The 15,482-nt window shown below is 41.7% G+C and overlaps 1 pseudogene; it reads left to right on the forward strand.

The window, feature by feature from the left end:
* Positions 1–7,257: 7,257 nt before the first annotated feature.
* On the forward strand, positions 7,258–7,806 carry LOC148030414 (uncharacterized; annotated as a pseudogene).
* Positions 7,807–15,482: the final 7,676 nt, after the last annotated feature.

Here is a 15,482-nt window from a genome sequence, read left to right on the forward strand (position 1 = left end):
CAACAAAAGCGTTGACCTAGAGTTATAATTAAACCCGATTTACAATGTTTTAGGGGAACGGAATGGGACTATGCCTTATGGCAGAGAGATTGAGCTTTGCGTCCCTCTCGTTTCCCATTCTCCTTGAACCAAGTGCAGTGTGAATCTTCTTTGGACCTAGCGTTTTAGCGTAAAGTGGTTCGCTTGGGTCCGACGCTAGTTGTTATTAGGAAATGACCAATTAGGAAAACCCTAATTCAAGTCAATCCTAAGTGGGAACGGCCGGAATACTTTCGCTACGTGGCAGACGTGGAAAGCCCTAGATTGCAAACCCCGTAACATTCCATGGGAGTGCGGGGCGGAGCTTTCTAGACATCCTTTTCGATGGACTGCTAAGACGTGTCCTGAAAATACAAGCGGATACGTTACAGTTGGTATCAGAGCCGACCAACAACGGAATTGTTTTTATGAAACCTTAATAAGCTGAAGTAAAGAAAATGTTGCTATCCAAACATTTCCTTACCTTCAATGCTATCTTGCAGAATTACGAAGCGTGGAACAAGTTCTTGGTTTTTCGAGTCATGTTTATGACTGCAATTCATTCTCCGCATTATCGACAAAGGGTTGGGATGATGAACATCCTGAGCAAATCTATAATCCATCACCCTTGTACATGGAACGAAAATGGAAGGGTGCCTTAGGAATCTACTATATAGCCGGCTTTGGTGGAAGCAATGGTGCAGGGATCAAGGGATCGCGAAGGGATCCGTCACCTGGGAGAAGCTGAAAAAAGTCGTGCAAGGAAGATACCTACCACCTACATATCGCACGTAGAAAATGAATGAGTTCTATGAGCTAAAACAGCTGGGGCTCACTCTTGATACATACTATTCTAAATTTGTCTCACTTCTAAAGTATGTGCCATAGATGGACATGACACAGCAGGTGTCCAAATTTTGTGTGGGTTTAAATCCACCAGTAAATACCCGTCTCGAATCTATGCATCTATCAGATCTTCAGGACGCACTCATTCGAGTGGCGCCTATAATTCAGGAGGTACAGTCTAGACCAAGGGGTAACAAAGCTTGGTTTTATAATGATCCGAATAGAGGAGCATTCAGACCTCAGATAAAGAGAGTTCAAGGTCATAATTAGGGACAAAGAAAGAAAGCAAGGACTAATAATGTCAACAACTTTGTTCTTACTCAAAGTAATGGCCATAACCTCCGTTGTTTCCACTGCAATGAGCCTGGCCATTTCAAGAGGCAATGTCCCAAGCTTGGAGGAGGACATCGCCAAGCACTTTTCCAAGGAACGGGTTGTGGTCAAGGAGCCACTACCCGAGGCAGAGGAAGAACCGCCTGTGTTGCCAAATAGGCAAATGTGCGAAGAAGAAGAACAAGAAGACCCGACCATGCAATCAGAATTCAAAAGGGCGACAGTCAATGCTGCTCTACACAAGAAAGGGCCGAATCGCTAGTTCTCAGTGATTCAGACACCATCGGACTATCAAGGTAAAAGTTTTAAGACCTTGATTGATTGTGGCAGTACACATTCCTTTATCTCACCAACTTGTGCAAAAATATTAGGAATAGCCAAAGTAGAAGCACCTACCTTGCTTGTGGAATTGGCAAATGGTCGTGAGGTTACTTGTACCAGGCAAACTGCTAAGGTAGAATTCTTTCTGGGAGAAAAGAAGACTGCAGTCAAATTCAGAGTCATGAATTTAGGTATACATGAGTGTCTACTCGAAATGGATTGGCTTAAGCCTAATGAAGCCCACATTCACTGTGGGAAGGGTCAAGTTTCCTTTTGAAACTCTGAAAGGGAATTAGTCACAAGTCAAGGTGAGGCTAGAGTGCCAAGAATCCAATTGGCTAAAGTATCTCGGATCATAAAAGGAGTCAGAAAAGGATTACCTATTTACTTGATCAAACTCAACAAGTTAGATCAGAAGCAAGAGTCTAATGAAGGACCTTCTTGGCTAAAGGAATATGCGAACGTATTCCCTGAAGAGTTGACAGAACTCCCACCTCAAAGAGAAGTGGATCATGAGATTAGGTTAGTACGAGGAGCTGCGCCAATTGCAAAGAGACCTTATAGAATGTCCATACCAGAAGCAATTGAGCTGAAGGAACAACTCAAGCAACTGCTAGATCAGGGCTACATCCGGCCTAGCAGTTCACCATGGGGAGCTCCAGTACTATTCCAGAGAAAGAAAGATGGGACACTTCGACTATGTATTGATTACCGAGGATTGAATCAATCAACGGTCAAAAACAAGTACCCTATCCCTAGAATAGATGAGCTTCTTTATCATCTTCAAGGTGCAAAGATCTTCTCCAAGATTGATCTCAGGTCAGGTTACTATCAGATAAGGATCAAGGAAGAAGATATCCCCAAGACTGCCTTCAATACAAGATATGGGCAGTTTGAGTTCCTAGTTATGTCGTTCGGACTTGGAATGCACCTGCCACCTTCAACAGGTTAATGCAGGATAGCTTTCCCTGACTCGTACCACTATCATCTCGCAAGACAAGTGGTACCTAACAAAAATCTGCCTCTACTTCTTGCAGAAGGGAATCCCTCAAATAATGTTTATTCCATTGATGCTTGATGCAAATGCTCATTAATTGGACAACTATCTTTCCATCCTTGCTTTAGATCCGTGCATAGGCAGACGCATCATCCACAACCTTAGTCTCCATTCGAGACTCAAAAATAAATGGCTGTCCAAAAATAATAGGATAAGAACAAGAGTTCTGTACAAATAAATGATAAGACTCACCGAAATCTCTAATAGAAATCTTCAAATTCACATATAAGCGAATACCTTTTAACTTTCGAAAATACATGTATACAACCCAGGAAACACTTATAGGTGCAATAAATACAACTATGGAGGTGATAAATACAATCTATATGGAAATGAGCCCAAATCTCACAAAATAATACCTCCATGATAATCTAATGATGCCCATCTTGAGGACCATCATATCTTGATTGACACTGAGATTATGGGTGGGAGGAGTGAATCTTCTCTTGCCTTTGTAAAATCCTCTCGGGTCCTGTGCATTTGAAGCATTCTAAGAATTGTGTTGTTGTTACCTATAGCTATTTAGAGTGTCACCATGATCTCCATAGGCTGAGAGCCCGACGCTCCTTGAATTAAACCATGATGTGCTTGCACTTTTTTACAAAAGTTGACTTGCGCTTTTCCTTGTGCGCCTTTGTCTTCCGTTTCTCTTTGCCTTGGCCTTTGTCTTTATCTTCTGTTTTAGCTTTCCGGATTTTCCACCGCCTGGCACTCTTCTACAAGATTTCAGGGTGCGCCTTTGTATTTTAAAATGCACATTTTCCCTTTTGCATTTGCCTTGGGATTTTTAAGGTTGCCCCTGCTCTTTTGGCATTTTCTCCTCTTCTTTCTTTTGTCGGGCTACCTTTTTTCTACCTTTGCCCTGCGTCTTTTTTATTTCCTTTTTCTTTCTTTGTGTTGGGGTTAACAACGAATACAAGGAGCCAAAAGATTGTCTATAGTCATCTCTTCTTGCTGCCTCGGTGAAGAACTCCAAGTAAGTGCGCAAGTCTCTATAAGCATGACTGGCTTCTCCTGCCCATATATCAACTTAGTTGGCATATCTCATGTAGTCACACTATGAGTAGTGCAATCAACTCATAAGGCATAAGGCAACAACCTAGGCCACTCCCTGACCTGTCCAATGCATGCTTTGGCTAAGGCGTTCACAATCGATGGATGGCTTCTTTCACTCTTCTTGTTGCCCTTTAGATTATATGCCGAAGTCAAAGCAAGTTTAATGCCAAGGTGAGAGAAAAACTCCCTAGCCAAATCAACATCCAACTCACCTCTATCTACAATAACTTTTTCAATACATCCATACCTGCATATAACATCTTCCAACATAAACCTACAAGCCTTTGAAGTAGACTTCATTCAAAATGCTATTCCTTTGACTTGATTTGTGAGATCTTCTCGTGCTAAAAAAATGTAGCACATTTACCATAAACCAACAGGCACAGTAATCAAATCAAGAATCCACTTGTAATGAATACATAGCGGGTAGGTAGGATGAAGCTCATCTCTATGCCTCACTGAAAAGAACAAGTGACAATCAGGGTATATGTCAACAAACTGTGAGATATCTCCATATATGCCTCTCCACCCATAGAGCTCTTTGATCTTCTCATAGGTCTCCATAATAGCTCGATGTCAAGCCCAAAGACTTTCATGAAATTCTTTTATGATCCATACCTGTGAAGCTCTATCACTGACAACTCTCAATGGGTGTCCTCCTTGCTTGTGTGGATTCTTGCAAAGTAACCCAGTTCACAAGAAGAAACCATAAGCTTTTCTTCTAATCTTCTTGAAGTCTGCATCACTCCATCCATCCTATCTATACATAGTACTCAAATAACGACCAATCTGTAAATACTTTCTTATATACAAAGAATCATGAAAGATTTTCAAAGCAAACACATGACAAATATGATTAACATGCATGGCTGAATAATGAGCTCCATCATTAGCATCGTCAATGTAAGAAAAATCCATACCATCATACCTCGCTTGTGAAAGGATATCAACTACTGGGTTGTCTTTACCTACTATGTGCTTGAACTCAAGATTCATGGATTTTATATACCGGATCCACCTAAGCATGGTAATATCTGGAGTAAAACAACTCGTGATCGTACCTAGAAGAGGCAAACAATAAATCTCAACCACCATAGTAGCACCAATGAAGTACTCTCTATCATTTTTCAGAGCCATGACAACTCCCAAGAGCTCTCTCTTAACCTTTGAAGACCTGTGTTGCCATTCATTTAGCATGTTCACCCCAAACCAAATAGCATACTTATTCCCATGTGCATGCTCTTGGTCAATAGCCCATCCAATGCCAATAGGACTAGCATCAATAGTAAGAACAATAGGTTTCCCACACTCATAATCTACCTTTTGAAGAGTCGGAGCAACTCTCAATCATTTCTTCAATTTCTACATGGCTTTAGTATGTTTTATCTCCCAAGAAAAATGGTGCCCTTCCCTCAAGAGCTGGTAGAGATCATCTGCAATATGACAAGAATGAGGAATCACAATAACATAAAACACAAAAGCTCCAAAAAACCTGCGAACCTCCGAAGTAGAAGAGCTAGTCTTCGCAATCTTCTCTATGGTATCAACCTTTGTAGGAGAAGGCTTCATGCCATAATATTCACACATATGTCTAACAAAAATCAAAACTTCTCTGGCTCCAAAAATAGACTTCAACCTTGACAAGGTCAAGTTCACTTCCTCCAATCTCCAAAGAATCCTCTCAACATCTTTAATATGTGAAGCCACAAATAATCTGTATCCATGGTCGTCAAAAGAATCATCCCTCTCTTTCTCTAAGCAACCCTCGACAGATAAGTCATCAATGAAAGGAATGGTAAACTCAAGAAATCTCGTGGAACCTTGCTCATCCCATTCATCATATGGGCAACTGAATTAGTAGCTCCCTATAGAAGTGTACACATTCAGACAAGGCCCAAAGGTGTCTTCATCGTAGTCAAATCCCTGCTCTCAAGGGCAAGCTGGAATTGATCATATTCGCTCATTCTTCTTGTGGAAGTGTACACATTCGGACAAGGCGTAAAGGTGTCTTCATCATAGTCAAATCCGTGCTCTCAAGGGCATGCCAAAACTGATCATATCAAATAATAGTGACCTTTTTTTTTACTGGTTGTAGGTCCTGTATGAATCTAAGTGTTTCATTCTTCTTAGGAATTAGAACCATCTATTGGAATATGGAGTTGAAGATGGCTCTAGAATCCCCATTCTAATTTTCTCATTCAAAAGCTCTACCAATTTGGGCAAGGGAGCCCTCAGCACAGGAATAGGCCATAGATTCCAAGGGACATGCGCAATGGTAAAAATAACCATAGGCATCATAACCCTAGGATCAATGGATCCAATCTCATGTGGAAAGAAAGCAAAAGCTTTTTCATGTCTACACATCTCTTCAAAACATCCTACCTCTTCAGGAAGCAGAAAATCTTCAGTCCCAATCTTCATCTCTTTAAATGTCTCACCTGAAAACTTATGTTTGACACTTGTAGGATCTCGTAAAGGATGTTGCAAAGCAGCTCTCCTAACCATCTCATTACTTTCCAAAGGTAGTGTTCCTGCAACTGGTCTAACCTTCTTGTCAACTGTCTTATATTTTCTCTGAACTCTAGCTTCATTGCTAAAACCTACAAATTTCAACCCTTGATGAAAATACCCTAGTAAACATAAATTTTGTTGTGTATAAACAACAACATCCAGCTCTTTTTGTTGAAATATGTCAGCAAGGAATACTTTTTGCTGAGAATTCTTAGCACCAAATTCTTTTGAAGCATGAAATCAGCAATTTCACAATACATCGCCAAAGAATGGATTTGTAAGCTATATGACAACTCTTGATTGTTAGTATTTAGCAATACCGAAAGTTCTTCCATGGTATCTGAGCATGAAAGGCTATCATAGAGACCATCTATCGGGTTTTCTTCCTGCAAAATACATGCAAGCATCAATTTTCTTCTTTTCTTTTTACCTACCTCCTGGCAGCTCTAGGCATATATCAACAAAAAGTACTTTTAGTGGATACACCATAAACACATGAGGAAAAACTGCCACTGCCAGGAGGCGAGAGCTTTCCCTAACTCGTTGTCGTATTGCTGCACATTCGAGGTGTGAAAACCACCCAAAAGTTGTGTGTGTGATTTGATACTTTGTATATACTTAGTTGTTATGTTTGCTCTTTTACTTTATGTGGGTAATATAGTGAAGGGTTTGAAGCAAGAGGAAGAAATAATTTGTGATGAATTGACATACACGACTGCTCTTCAAGCCTGTGGTGCACTTACAGATGTAGAAGCTATTGTTTGGAAGAAATAATTGTCTCTACTTGGGTTTCTGGAAATTGGTCAGACATTGCATCATGATGCTTGTATGATGGGTTATACTTCAGATGTCTTTGTTGGTAATGGCCTTGTGAGTATGTATGGAGTACATGGGACCATACAAGAAGCAGAGAGTATGTTTATTAGCTTACCGTTTCGAAATGTCATATCATGGTTGGACTTGACCTAGGAGAATAATTGATGAAAGATGCAAATTCTTGGACTGAGCGCGGTGAAATCTAAGGCTTGGATCGAAGCTAGTGCTACATACGCAAAGCGCTGGTTTTACCAGCTTGGCCTTCAGGCCATTGGCTTAAGGTGACTCTTCTGCTTCATAACAGTATGAACAAGGAGATCGCTACTCGGTGGAGGATATTAAACATATACAATAAGCGAGAAGAAGATTTCCCATCACTGCATGCTTACAATGATTACTTGGAAGAAGTTGAGGATATAATCTTCAATTTGATAGAAGAAGTAGATGTTCAGGCTACTGAACAGAAGGTGAAAGCATATCAAGAAGAAAATGCTGATCAAATCATTGCATCCAATGCACGGAAGGCAGAAGAGCGATCAATGGCTCTAAGAAGACAAACTGCACAAGGAACTACACAAGCAGCTCCTACTGTGGAAGAACCTTCCGACCAGACATCTGGACAACCAAGTGGAACATATGCACCAGCTGTGGCACCTGGTGCTGTCTTCATGTAGCCAAAACCCACTGGTCCTGCATCACATTCTGGTTAAGATCGTGATGGCCTGTTTGAAGATGAGGAATTAAGGAAGCAAAGAGAAGAAAAAGCAGCCAGGGTAGGAGGCTGGACTCCTGAATTGGGTCGTAGAAGAGCTTTTGAAGAGGCATTTGCTAGTTTGTGGGTGAACTGAAGTAATCAACCTTTGATGCTAGCTATGATTGACCGATTCACTTGCGGTGGCCCGCTTTCTTGGGAAAAAAAGGGGCTGTTTTTCCTCGGAATTTTGCGACTGGGACCATGGGGTGCTTTTCTGGTTCTGGGAGGGAAGCCAATTTGGGGAAGAAATTTTAGGGAGAGCCCGAAAAAGCTCGCCTTTGATCGTCATCGTGAAGCTTACCTGAGGCTTGCGTTGTCTGCATTGGGGCATATACACAGCAAGCTCTCCTTTTGTCGTGATGATCATCATTACCACCGTCACTGTTCCCGTCATCGTATTTTAATCTGAGGCAGCCGTCATAGCCAGGAGCTAAAACAAACCTGGAGAAACGCAACCGTAGCCTTATTGCTTTTCATTCTCCCCCCCTTTGATTATTTCCCCTCTTCGGTTTGTCCAATCGACAGAAGAGGCGACGGCTTCCATCAGTCATCCATTTTGAGAAAAGGAGAGTTGGATCATCATCCTCCATCGTCAGATAGGCAGGAGCTTCTTCAGCTCATCTCCGCAGAAACAAGCAGGAAACGAGTCTTATGTCGAAATCCACGCTCGATATGTGGCGAATCTGATCTGCATCGCACATCCGAGTTTTGTCAATGATGTCTCTATAACTGTGATGTTTCTCATGGCTTGACAATCCTGGCATGGATTGAGGCTTGTTAAGGTGCAAGAGATTAATCAATTGGGTCTCCGTATCATGTTCCAATGGAAGAGATACCTCAGGCTTCGTCTTAGGAGCTCCGTCAGTTTGTCATCAGCTTGAACGAGAGTATGCCCAATGCTCAGAAATTCATCATCCATGTGCTTGACGATAGCCGCCTCTTTGTTCAGCCCCATGTTGTGGACATGATCTAGAAGAAGGTTCAGGAATTCTGAGAACAGTGCACCTTCAAGAAGCCCATGTGAGGCACATGGTTACAAATTTTTAATAACACATAAAGTCACTTACAGGGGCAGCATAAGAGAATTGGGTTTACATCGCAGTTGCTAAAGCAGCGGAATGTGCTTAAGAAGATGTTGGTGATAAAAGGCTAAGTAGTGGAGGACTTGGACAGCAGTTCACTTCTTCCAGTTCACAGAATCGAATTCTGTTGCAATCAGTCTCTAAAATTGCAGAAACAAGTGGAAATCAAGATGCAAGTTCTTTTGCAGCAAGTGGAATTATTGACACTAGATTTTTCACCCCAGGAGAACAGTGGAGAACCTCTTCAGCAATGACATTTCAACCTCTAGAATCTGGTCAATTTTCAGGACGTACAGAGATAATGCCAGATCAAAAGCAGAAGTATCTTCAACATTTACAACAACAGTCACAGTTACAGCTACTATAAAATCTTCAAACCTCTTAAAATGAAGTATTTCAACATCAACAGTTTTATCTTCAGTTCTTTTGTTCTCAAAGAATTATCCCACATTTGGAGATCCCTATAGACAGTTGGCTTAAGCACATATGCTAGAGCATACACTGAATCCAGTTGTAAAACTCTATCAAAGCTTGATACTCCACATTCCTATGAAACTTTCAACCTGGAACAGAGATCTCAGACTTTCAGATTCTGCATTATGATCTGTAAACCTCGAGCCATTATCAACATGGCAATGAAAATACATGTTATTCAAGTGTGATCTTATCACAATTCTATATGGTGAAGAATTACGTATTTTGGAAGACCTATGACAGAGTTTTAACTGTACAAGAGCTGTGTATATCTATCCAAGATTACACCAGATCTGGATGGCTGCCACAGAAATTTTATCTATTCAAGAGAGTTGCAAATTATATGACATGAGTATTCGTTAAGTTGTTTATTGGAAATGCTCCCATTCAGATGTAACTGGATATATGTCACATATTATTTAAAATTGAGCTTTCAAATTGAATTTGATCTCGCTTGATTGATCTTCTATCCTGAAAATAGTCAAGGTCCTTTGTGGTTGCGACATTGCTTTCACAAACCCTTCAACATCTTTGGTGAACCCGACATGAAAGCGTCGCAGAAATTTCAGGATGGGAGATACTTCAGCCTCTATTTCAGCCTCTTCTACAATTCCAGCTGCGTCTACTTCAGCTCCATCAATGACTGCTGCATCAAGTACTTCAACCGAGGATCTAAAGCAGATTTTGCAGAATATGTCCATGTATATGCAGCTCCAAAATCAGCAGACACAATTGTATATGCACCAGCAGCAACAATTGCATCAATAGCAGTTGTCTCAGCAAAGACAACTCTATTCGGAGCAGGAGAATGCAAACAGCGCGACTAAGGCTATTGAACCAGTTGAGAATGAGAAGAAGCTATTTGACGGCCGTAATGTTTCAGCATATTTGAAGACATATGAGATCAAGATGGGGTTTTTTGGAGTTCCAGCTGGACTTATGAGTAAGTATTCCCTTCGTCTTGTCACACCCGCTTTGAGGGCAAAAGTGACTAATCTTTTTATTCAAAATACGCATTGGCAAGATTTTAAGAAGGCCCTGAAAGAAGAATATTTCCTTGAGGACTTTGGTATGGCTACTCGGCGGTCATTCCGAGAGTGGGTCTACATGCCAAACAAAGGTCTAGCTGCTTCAGAGTTGATTCAAGAATTTGAGGAGAGGTATAGTCAGCTTGATGCCATTGAACAAAGAGCATTGGATGTTGAAAAAGTTGAGCTTTTCTTGCAAGTTGCAGATCTTGCTCTTCAAGAAGAATTGGGTGAGCTTCTTGAGGATCGCACGAAGCCTATGGGTCTTAAAACGGATTGGCAGGATGCTCAGGATGCAGTCTCAATTTTGATCAAGAGGAGGATATGGAAGACTCGCCTACAGAATGGTTCCATGACACCTACACCATCATCAGCTCCTATGCCTGCTTCTATCCCTGTTATTTCTTCTCCTCCTCAGCCAGTATCTTGGCCTATGCCAGTGCCTACTGTTTCCACTCCACCTATTCCTCCTGTTCCACGACCGATGCCTACACCTTCTTCTCCAAAACCATCCGCTCCATCGGTGCCTACCTCTCTTGATGACATAATCAAAGGCATAACAGATTTGACACTGGAGTCAGTCAAAGCGGAATTGGTGGGTAAGTTGAAAGAGCAGTTTGCTTCGACTGCACCTACTACTTCTTCTAGTGCTCCTACTGCACCTAGGAGTGCTCCTAGTGCACCTAGGAGAGATCAGAGATGTATTTGGTGTGATAGTACGGACCATCAGCATTGCAGGGATTGTGAATCTTTTCAGGATGCAAGGAGGAAGAATTTGGTATATTGGGGGCAAGATGGTAAGATTTGGTTGACTGAGACAGGAGCTCCACTTGCTACCAACTTTGATAAAGGTGGAATGAAGAAGTTAGTGGATGATATGGCGGCGCGTACTTCTTATGTGACAGCTAGAGGTGATGCTTCTGCATATGGAGTCCAGATTGAGAAGGGATCAGAGACTCAGTCAGCACTATGGACTTATACTATGGAGACTGCAAACAAGGGAAAAATTCAACAAACTGTTTTGACTAGTGCAGGCTCTAGCATCAGATCAGAGACAGGTTGGGACTCGCCTGTTGACAGGTACTCTATTTATGCTTAATTGGCTAAATCTCATGGAGTTGATGTACTTGTTGAGGAGAAGCGTAAGAGGGATGAAGAAAATCCAAGTGCAGCTAAAAAGACTAGAGGGGGTGAGTTTGTTACTCCACCTACTGCAGGACCGTCTTCAAGACCAGGGCCAGATCGACAGATGGAAGATGCTCAAAAGAGAGAAAAGAGGCAAGAGCCTAGAGAGAGAAATCAGCTAGGGTTTAGATTGATGTCCGATATCGAGACATCTACAGACATGAAGAAAATCTTTAATGACAAGATACTTGGCAGTGAGGTGACTTTCACTATTTCTGAGGTTTTGGGCATCTCGAAAAGAGAGTTTCAGGATTAGTTTCAGGAGTTTTTGAAGAGGAAAAGACATGCATTGTCTACCACTGATACACAGGGAGTTTTGATTGGGGAGTTGGATGAGGATGAGGATGAGGTTATGGTTGAGAATGCTTCTGTTTTTCCGCAGGTAGAGAAGAGGGTTCAGCCTATGCATTATGCTGAAATTGATGAGCCTGTCTTGATAACGCGTAGTCACTTTTCGCGGAGCCATTGGGCTAGGGCAACTACAGAGACGATGGTAAAGATTGGAGAGAAACAGGTGCCTTATGTTGCATTGGTGGATCATGGTTCAGAGATTAATCTCATAGTTCATGGAGTTTATGAGAGTAACAGATGGCCTATGGATGTAGAGCATGGGTGGCGTATGAGAGCCGCCAATAACACTGCAGGTGATTTGTATGCTGCCTGTCCTAGTGTCAGGGTTTCTATTGGTGATGTAGAGGAGGATTTTCATTTCTTTGTGCAGGATTCATGCTCTTATCCCATAATTCTTGGCAAGCCATTCATCACAGAGATGCGCATGGAAACAAAGGTAATGGATGATGGATCTGCTTATGCACGAATTCGTAGTAAAGATGGCATGAGAGCAGTTCAGTTTATGACTGTGTGTGTAAACCATGTTAGAAACAGGGATACTCTCAGAGATGCACCTTTGCCCACTGTGAGGGATTCGGGTTTTCATTAGGTACCGCCGTTTCGCGAGACGACGGTGGTACAGAGCAGAGGAGATTGGAGTTCTCGCCTCCTAGCAGCAGTGTTTTCTCCTTCGGTTTTGTTGGGATTTCAGCAAACAGTTCAATGAGCTATCAGAAGACTTCTAGGTTGCCTAGAGCTGCCAGGCAGTATATATGTAGGAAGGAGAAAATTTTGAAAAATGCAGGAATTTTGGAGGATGATGAGCACATAGATGGGATGTATGACAGTGTGATTTGTGCAGATACGATGACAGAGATGGGAGATATGCTGAAAACTGATATGCATAATTGTCACAGTAATGTATTAGTGCAGTCCCTGGACATGTTTCATGAAATTGCAGATTTTGTGTCACAGATTGAGTCAGAGGCTGAGGTAACTCAGCAAAGAGTGTTGAGTGCTGAAGAAATTCAGCAAACAGAGTTTCCAGCTGGTTATGATCAGCTTTCAGAGACACAAAGGGCTAAAAACTTTCAGCCAACAGAGTTTAATGCTGAAATATTTTAGCATCCAGAGTTTAGGGCTGTTTCTATGCAGTCCATAGAGCAGAGTGCTGAGAATATTCAGCCATTGGAGTGCAGAATTGTTGATTTACAGCAAGATTTGTGTAATGCAGAAGAGCATAATGAAGCCAGGGTTGACACGAAATACAAAACTGTGGATAAGAAGGTGAAGTCGGTTGTTGTACCGCTTCCACCTGACAGTGATCAGCAAATAGAGAGGGTTGCTAAATAGCCAATTTTGAGGAATCTGGAGCATATTGGTCATAAATTTTCAGTAGAGACTCTTGCTGAATTGAAAATTGGAAATGGTGATTTCTTGCTACCCATAGAGAAGCAATGCTTTCAGGAGATGCTTGAGCGTCATGGAAGGGGATTTGCTTTTTTTCCGCATGAGATTGGATGTGTGAATCCTGATATTGTTGCTCCTATGGTCATTTTTACTATTCCTCATATTCCATGGAATCTCTGACCTATTCCAGTGCCTAAGGCACACCTGCCAAAGCTGATTGACTTATTGAATGAGAAAATTAGAATGGGAATTCTTGAGCCTTCATCTGCACCATACTCAAACAGGTGGTTTACAGTTCCAAAGAAGAATGGTACTCTCTGATTTATTCAAGATATGCAGCCAGTGAACAGAGTTACTATCACGAATGTTGGTATAGGTCTAGTTGTGGATGAGTTTGCAGAAGCATTTGCTGGACGTGCCATCTATTCTTTAGGTGATTTGTATTCAGGATATGATCAGTTTCAGCTGGCTTTGGAAAGCAGGGACATAACCACCATGAGAACTCCTATTGGGCTTATCAGGATGTGTATCTTGCCTCAAGGTGCCACTAATTCTGTTGCGCATATGATGAATGCCATGCATAAGGTCCTTCGTGATTATATACCTCAGCTTACTATGCCTTTCTTGGATGATGTGCCCATTAAGGGGTGTGCAGAAGAAGAGAAGAATGAGAGTCTAAATGATCAGGGATGCAGATACTTTGTGGCTGATCATATTTCAGCATGTGAGAAGATTTTGGCCAGGTTAGAAGAAGTGAACTTGACACTTTCAGGGCAAAAATCTGTTTTTGGAGTGAATGAGGTTGTCATTGTTGGACATATGTGTGGATATTATGGCAGGAAACCCTCACCTAATAAGGTGAATGCTATAGGCAAGATTGCGGAGTATTGTTCTACCACTTCAGAGGTACGGAGATTCATTGGAGCTTGTGTGTTTTATATGATTTGGATACCTCATTTTGCACACATAGCAGATTGTTTGTATCAGCTGCTTCGAAAGGGGCAAAAATTCTATTGGGATGAGAGCCACACTAGAGCTATGCGGAAATTGAAGAAGTTATTGCAGAATGCTCGTACTCTCAGGAAAGCGGATTATAATTGTGGAAGGCCTATTGTATTGACAGTTGACACTAGTCCAATTGGCATAGGTTGGGCTGTGGGTCAAGATGATGCAGATGGAAATAGGTATGCTATTCGGTTTGGGGCAAAAGTCCTAAACGAGAGACAGAGGAGATATTCGCAAATCAAGAGGGAGTTATTGGGGATTGTTACGGCTCTCAAATGTGACAAGGAGTACTTTATTGGAGCTTCAGTTGTGGTAGAGACAGATTGCTTGCCATTGATTGGTATGATTATGAGTTTCTCTACTCCGGATATAGCCATGTTGAGATGGATTGCATACATCAAGTCATTAAATCTGGAATTTAAACACATAGCAGGGAAGGATAATCCAGTGGCAGATATGTTGTCTAGAGCCAGATATGATGATGAGGAGACTCTACTTGCAGAAGAGGATGATGCGGAAATTTCAGCCACTATGGTTGATCATGTTTGTCATGTCTATGATATTGTGGCTTTCATAGAAGAACTCTATGTTGGAGATTGGTTGCAGATTGGCAGGTACCTTAGTACACTAAGCAAAATAGATGAATGGACAGATGAAGAGTTCAAGAAGATCAGAAGGAAAGCCTATGGTTATTTTCTCAAGGATGGATTTCTTTGGAAGCATCCGAAGAAAAGAGGCGGATTACCTTGCGGGTTGTCTGCGATAGAGAGACACAGTTACAGGTGATGAGGGAGTTTCATGAGAGTCCTTGGGCTGGTCATAGAGGAGTGTGGGCTACTTATGAGAAAATCAAGGAGAAATATTGGTGGAAAGGCATGTATAGAGATGTTTCTCACTTTGTTGAGACTTGTAGAGGCTGTCAGATGTATTCAGTAGTGTGTCATCGAGATGAGCTTCATCCGACCTATCCACTATGCATTCATTATAAGTGGGTAGTTAATTTGGTTACCATGCCTATGGGTCTATGGCAGATGAGGTATATTGTTTTGGCTAGAGAGGATCTTACCAATCATGTTGAGGGCAGATCTTTGAGAACGAAGACCACTAGTGCAGTGTGTAAGTTCTTATTGGAGGAAATTTTCTGCAGGTATGGTTGTGTGGGTAAGATCACTACAGATCGTGGTGAATTGGATGCAGATGAAGCTAGGGAGTTTTTCTCTCAGCTAGGAATCAAGTTGGCTCTAACCACAGCATAC

The sequence above is a fragment of the Lygodium microphyllum genome, chromosome 10, assembly GCF_053477565.2.
Source record: "Lygodium microphyllum isolate KBCC chromosome 10, Lygodium_microphyllum_v1.1.10, whole genome shotgun sequence".
NCBI lineage: Eukaryota > Viridiplantae > Streptophyta > Polypodiopsida > Schizaeales > Lygodiaceae > Lygodium > Lygodium microphyllum.